Source organism: Arachis hypogaea, chromosome 16, assembly GCF_003086295.3.
Source record: "Arachis hypogaea cultivar Tifrunner chromosome 16, arahy.Tifrunner.gnm2.J5K5, whole genome shotgun sequence".
Taxonomy (NCBI): domain Eukaryota; kingdom Viridiplantae; phylum Streptophyta; class Magnoliopsida; order Fabales; family Fabaceae; genus Arachis; species Arachis hypogaea.
The window spans coordinates 60718695-60725741 of NC_092051.1; the positions used below are offsets into that span (position 1 = coordinate 60718695).

Genomic DNA, 7047 nt, shown 5'->3' on the forward strand with positions numbered 1-7047 from the left:
GATTGATTGTGTTTGAGTTGTGTGATTATGATATGTTTTGGCTGTGCTTGAAATTGATTGTTTGTATGAGTAATTCTTGTTGAAATTTTGGTGAAAATTTGATGAAATTCAAGCTATGAATGTGTGTTCTTGTGGCTGCTGGAAAACGAAACCCTAGAGCTTAAATTGAGGTTCAATTTATGTTAAAATCATGTAGAAAATATGGGGTTTTAGTGGCTGAAAATTTATTTTGAATTTTGGTAAAAATCAGTTGCTGAAAAGACTGAAAAACAGGTAAAAATAGAGAAAGAATTTGAAGAATATACGAAGAGCATGAAGAACACTTTGAGTATGGTGAAGAACATTGAAGAACACCTTTTAGATCTTAGAAAGGGCAAGGAAGTAAAATTTTTGGTGTTTAAGGGGTTATATGGTAATTTCTGGAAGATAGGCTGGTAAAAGTAGAAATATTAAAAGTTACGGGTGGTAAAAAGTGAATTTTAAAGGTTAAAAGTAAAAGGTAAGTTAATTTTCGAAAATTTAGTATTAAAATAATAAATAATAATAAAATATTAAATAATAATATTTAATTAAAAATAATATTTTTATAAAAATAATAAAATAATACGGAAAAGGCAATTTTCTGTAAAAGCTTTAGAAAGATAACTTTAAGTGCAGAATCTCATAATTACCTTCATAAAACACTTAGGGAGTGGTAATAACATGATAGTGAGGCAAAGATAAAGAAAAGATAAAAAGTTAAAGAAAAGATAAAAACCAAAGAAAAAGTCTGTAAAATTTTAATGACAGAAAAACAGACAGAGACTAGTGAACGAACTAGGACAACTTAGTTAGTACTTGAGTTGTGACTAGGGTTAGGTGTTATATGAAAAGTTAAACTATTTCAGTATAGACTTGATGAACCTATACTTGGGACAGGCTAACTATTCATACTGAAATTTACATAAGCTTTAAATACACATGTTAAACAGAGAAATCTGAGCAGAATAAAGTAACACAGAGCACAGAGTAACCAGAGTAAAGTAAAGAGATACAAAAAGAAAAGAATAATATGATAAAGAGAAATGGTTTGAGCCAGGATATTGTAAAAGTAAAAGATGTAAAGTTTGTACAGTATGATTGAACAGAGAAAGAAAGAGGTACTGCATAAGAATGTGAAAATGATGATGAATAATGAGAATGATGATGAATGATGATAATGAGAATGATTATGTAATGATCTGCTGCGTGAAGGCAGTCAGATAGATAGTGGTACGACCACAGAACATTTTCCAGTGTTACACAGCTATTGAGAGCTGTACCTGCAACTGATAACCTGGGATCACTTGCAGAGGATATTAATTCATACACGGCTAGAATGCCGCACTTGTAAGGCAAGGATTGCTTACAGAGAATATGATTTCATACACGGCTGGAATGCCGCTGATGAGTGGATAATTTATACGCTTTTTGGCATTGTTTTTAGTATGTTTTTAGTAGGATCTAGTTACTTTTAGGGATGTTTTCATTAGTTTTTATGTTAAATTCACATTTCTGGACTCTACTATGAGTTTGTGTATTTTTCTGTGATTTTAGGTAATTTCTGGCTGAAATTGAGAGACTTGAGCAAAAATCAGATTCAGAGGTTGAAAAAGGACTGCTGATGCTGTTGGATTCTGACCTCCCTGCACTCAAAGTGGATTTTCTGGAGCTACAGAACTCGAAATGGCGCGCTTCCAATTGCGTTGGAAAGGAGACATCCAGGGCTTTCCAGCAATATATAATAGTCCATACTTTGGCCAAGAATTGACGACGTAAAATGGCGTTCAACGCCAGCCTTCTGCCCAAATCTGGCGTCCAGCGCCAGAAAAGGATCCAAAACCAGAGTTGAACGCCCAAACTGGCACAGAACTTGGCGTTCAACTCCACAAATGGCCTCTGCACGTGCTACACTCAAGCTCAGCCCAAACACACACCAAGTGGGCCCCGGAAGTGGATTTATGCATCAATTACTTACTCAAGTAAACCCTAGTGACTAGTTTATTATAAATAGGACCTCTTACTATTGTATTAGGCATCCTAGATCGTATTTTGATCCTGTGATCACGTTTTAGGGGGCTGGCCATCTCGGCCATGCCTGGACCTTCACTTATGTATTTTTAACGGTAGAGTTTCTACACTCCATAGATTAAGGTGTGGAGCTCTGCTGTTCCTCAAAGATTAATGCAAAGTACTACTGTTTTCTATTCAATTCTTCTTATTTCTCTTCTAAGATATCCATTCGCACCCAAGAACGTGATGAAGGTGGTGATTATGTGTGACGCTCATCATCCTTCTCCCTTATGAACGCGTGCCTGACAAACACTTCTGTTCTACATGAAATAAGCTAGAATGAGTATCTCTTAGATCTCCTAACCAGAATCTTCGTGGCGTAAGCTAGAATGATGGCGGCATTCAAGAGAATCCGGAAAGTCTAAACCTTGTCTGTGGTATTCCGAGTAAGATTCAATGATTGAATGACTGTGACGAGCTTCAAACTCGCGATTGTTGGGCGTTAGTGACAGACGCAAAAGGAGGGTGAATCCTATTCCAGCATGATCGGGAACCGACAGATGAATAGCCGTGCCGTGACAGGGTGCGTGAGCATATTATTCACTGAGAGGAGGGGATGTAGCCACTGACAACGGTGATGCCCTTGCATAAAGCCAGCCATGGAAAGGAGTAAGACTGATTGGATGAAGATAGCAGGAAAGCAAAGGTTCAGAGGAACAAAAAGCATCTCCATTCGCTTATCTGAAATTCCTACCAATGATTTACATAAGTATCTCTATCCCTATTTCATTATATAATATTTGAAAACACCATTATCACTTTATATCTGCCTGACTGAGATTTACAAGGTGACCATAGCTTGCTTCATACCAACAATCTCCGTGGGATTCGACCCTTACTCACGTAAGGTATTACTTGGACGACCCAGTGCACTTGCTGGTTAGTTGTATCAAAGTTGTGACAATTATGTATTGAGATCAGAGCACCAAGTTGCTCACGTTGCCAGGGATTGTTTGAGCCTGGACATCACAATTTCGTGCACCAAGTTTTTGGCGCCGTTGTCGGGGATTGTTTGAGTTTGGACAACTGACGGTTCATCTTGTTGCTCAGATTGGGTAATTTTCTTTTCGTTTTCTTTTCAAAAATCCTTCAAAAATATTTTCAAAAAAAAAAATTTCTCATCTGTTTTCGAAAAAATAAAATAAAATAAAAAATAAAAATGTTTTCAAAAATAAATTATTCTATGGCTTCAAAATTTTTAAGAATGAATTCTAGTGTTTCATGGAATATGTTGAATCATATCTGGCTGTAAAGCCATACCCAAACTACTTTGGGATTGGTATTCAACTAATCACTCCAGCCCATGTAATTATATGTTGCAGCCTGGCTGGCTGTAAAGCCATGTCTAAATTCTTTTGGACTGAGGCTTGCAATTTGTTATCAAGAGCAAGCTAGTTGGAGCTAATCCACCTGCTACTGTTCCTGATCTACCTGCTGAAGCTTGGCTGGCCATTGGCCATGTCTAGTGTTTTGGACTGGAGCTTTCTTTGAAAGCTTGGCTGGCTAGTGAGCCATGTCTAATTCCTGGACTGAAGCTTTAGACTAAGAATGCAAGATTCCTGGAATTCATATTAAAAATTTTGGAATCCTTATTTTTCTTTTTCATATAATTTTCAAAAATATAAAATAAAAATCCAAAAAAATTAGAAAATCATAAAAATCAAAAATATTTTCTGTTTCTTGTTTGAGTCTTGAGTCACATTATAAGTTTGGTGTCACTTGCATATGCATCTTGCATTTTTTCGAAAATATCATGCATTCATAGTGTTATTCATGATCTTCAAGTGGTTCTTGGTAAATCTTCTTGTTTGATCTTGATGATTTTTTGTTTTGTGTCTTTTCATGTTTATCATATGCATTCTTGAATTCTTAGTGTCTAAGCATTAAAGAATTCTAAGTTTGGTGTCTTGCATGTTTTCTTTGCATTAAAGATTTTTCAAAATTATGTCTATGATGTTCATCTTGACATTCATAGTGTTCTTGGTGTTCATCTTGACACTCATATCATTCATGCATGCATTCATTGTTTTGATCTAAAAATTTCATGCATTGCATCTTTTTTTTGTGTTTTTCTCTCTCATCATAAAAATTCAAAAATCAAAAAAATATCTTTCCATTTTTCTCTCATCAAATTCGAAAATTTGAGTTGACTTTTCAAAAATTTTTAAAAATCAAGTTGTTGCCAATGAGTCAAATCAAATTTTCAATTTGAAAATCTTATCTTTTTCAAAATCTTTTCAAAAATCAAATCTTTTTCAAAATTCTTAGTTATTTTCGAAAATTCCAAAAATATTTTTCAAAAATCTTTTTCTTATTTTATACCAAATTTTCGAAAATAACATAATCAATTAATGTTTTGATTCAAAAATTTGAAGTTTGTTACTTGCTTGTTAAGAAAGATTCAAACTTTAAGTTCTAGAATCATATCTTGTGATTTCTTATGAATCAAGTCATTAATTGAGATTTTAAAAATTCAAATCTTTTTCAAAAACTAACTTCTATCATATCTTTTCAAAAATATCTTCTTATCTTATCTTTTTCAAAAATATCTTTTCAAAATATCTTTTCTAACTTCCTAACTTCTTATCTTTTTCAAAATTTGTTTCAACTAACTAACTAACTTTTTGTTTGTTTCTTAACTTTTTCAAAACTACCTAACTAACTCTCTCTCTCTCTCTAATTTTCGAAAATATCTCCCCCTTTTTCAAAAATTTCTTTTTAATTAACTAATTATTTTTATTTTTATTTCAAAAAATTTTCGAAAATTACTAACAATTTTTCAAAAACCATTTTTCAAAAATCACTAACTCTTTTTCAAAATAATTTTCGAAAATTATCCCTCCCCCATCTCATTCTATTTATTCATTCATATCCTAACATCTCATTTCATCTCTCTTCCATCCTCACAGTTGTGTTTCTTCCATTATATTACATTCTTTTTCTCCCCCTCTTTTCTTCCACTCACAAAGGGATCCCTATACTGTGGTATAAAGGATCTCTATTATTATTATTATTTTTCTGTGCCTTCTTCTTTGTCATATGAGCAGGAGCAAGGATAAGAGCATTCTTGTGGAAGCAGATCCAGAACCTGAAAGGACTCTGAAGAGAAAATTAAGAGAAGCTAAAATACAACAATCCAGAGAAAACCTTTCAGAAATTTTTGAACAGGAAAAGGAGATGGCAGCCGAAAATAATAATAATATAAGGAAGATGCTGGTGACTTTACTGCACCTAATTCCATTTACATGGAAGAAGCATCTTCATTCCTGCCATTGGAGCAAACAACTTTGAGCTGAAACCTCAATTAGTTTCTCTGATGCAGCAGAACTGCAAGTTTCATGGACTTCCATCTGAAGATCCTTTTCAGTTCTTAACTAAATTCTTGCAGATATGTGATACTGTTAAGACTAATGGAATAGATCCTAAAGTCTACAGGCTCATGCTTTTCCCTTTTGCTGTAAGAGACAGAGCTAGATTATGGTTGGATTCTCAACCCAAAGACAGCCTGAACTCTTGGGATAAGCTGGTCACGGCTTTCTTAGCCAAGTACTTTCCTCCTCAAAAGCTGAGCAAGCTTAGAGCTGATGTTCAAACCTTCAGACAGAAAGAAGGTGAATCCCTCTATGAAGCTTGGGAAAGATACAAATAGTTGACCAAAAAGTGTCCTTCTGACATGCTTTCAGAATGGACCATCCTGGATATATTCTATGATGGTTTATCTGAGCTATCAAAGATGTCACTGGACACTTCTGCAGGTGGATCCATTCACCTAAAGAAACACCTGCAGAGGCTCAAGAACTCATTGACATGGTTACTAATAACCAGTTCATGTACACTTCTGAAAGGAATCTGTAATCAATGGACGCCTATGAAGAAGGGAGTTCTTGAGGTTGATACTCTGAATGCCATATTGGCTCAGAACAAAATATTGACTCAGCAAGTCAATATGATTTCTCAGAGTCTGCATGGAATGCAAGCTGCATCCAACAGTACTCAAGAGGCATCTTCTGAAGAAGAACACTATGATCCTGAGAACCCTGCAATAGCAGAGGTAAATTACTTAGGTGAACCTTATGGAAACACCTATAACTCAACATGGAAAAATCATCCAATTTCTCATGGAAGGATCAAAAGCCCCAACAAGGCTTTAACAATGGTGGAAGAAACAGGTTTAGCAATAGCAAGCCTTTTCCATCATCAACTCAGCAACAGACAGAGAACTCTGAACAAAATGCTTCTAATTTAGCAAATCTAGTCTCTGATCTATCTAAGGCCACTGTAAGTTTCATGAATGAAACAAGGTCTTCCATTAGAAATTTGGAAGCACAAGTGGGCTAGCTGAGTAAAAGGATCACTGAAATCCCTCCTCGTACTCTCCCAAGCAATACAGAAGAGAATCCAAAAGGAGAGTGCAAGGCCATTGACATAAGTGCCATGGCCGAACCTGTGAGGAGAGGAGAGGACGTGAATCCCAAGGAGGAAGACCTCCTGGGACGTCCTGTGACCAATAAGGAGCTTCCCTCTGAGGAACCAAAGGACTTTGAGGCTTATCTAGAGACCATAGAGATTCCATTGAACCTCCTTATGCCCTTCATGAGCTCTGATGAGTATCCCTCTTCTGAAGAGAATGAGGATGTCACTGAAGAGCAAACTGCCAAGTTTCTTGGTGCAATCATGAAGCTGAATGCCAAATTGTTTGGCATTGATGCTTGGGAAGTTGAACCTCCCTTGTTCATCAATGAACTAAGTGATCTGGATCAACTGACATTGCCTCAGAAGAGACAGGATCCTGGAAAGTTCATAATAACCTGTACCATAGGCACCATGATCTTTAAGGCTCTGTGTGACCTTGGTTCAGGAATAAACCTCATGCCCCTCTCTGTAATAGAGAAACTGGGAATCTATGGGGTGCAAGCTGCTTAAAATCTCACTAGAGATGGCAACAGCTCAGGAAGG

At 35.8% G+C, this 7047-nt stretch overlaps 1 non-coding gene across 1 annotated transcript; it reads right to left on the reverse strand.

The window, feature by feature from the left end:
* Positions 1-5662: 5662 nt before the first annotated feature.
* LOC112760654 (small nucleolar RNA R71) lies at positions 5663-5770 on the reverse strand. The gene has a single exon (XR_003181085.1). It is a non-coding gene; the product is annotated as a small nucleolar RNA R71 (small nucleolar RNA).
* Positions 5771-7047: the final 1277 nt, after the last annotated feature.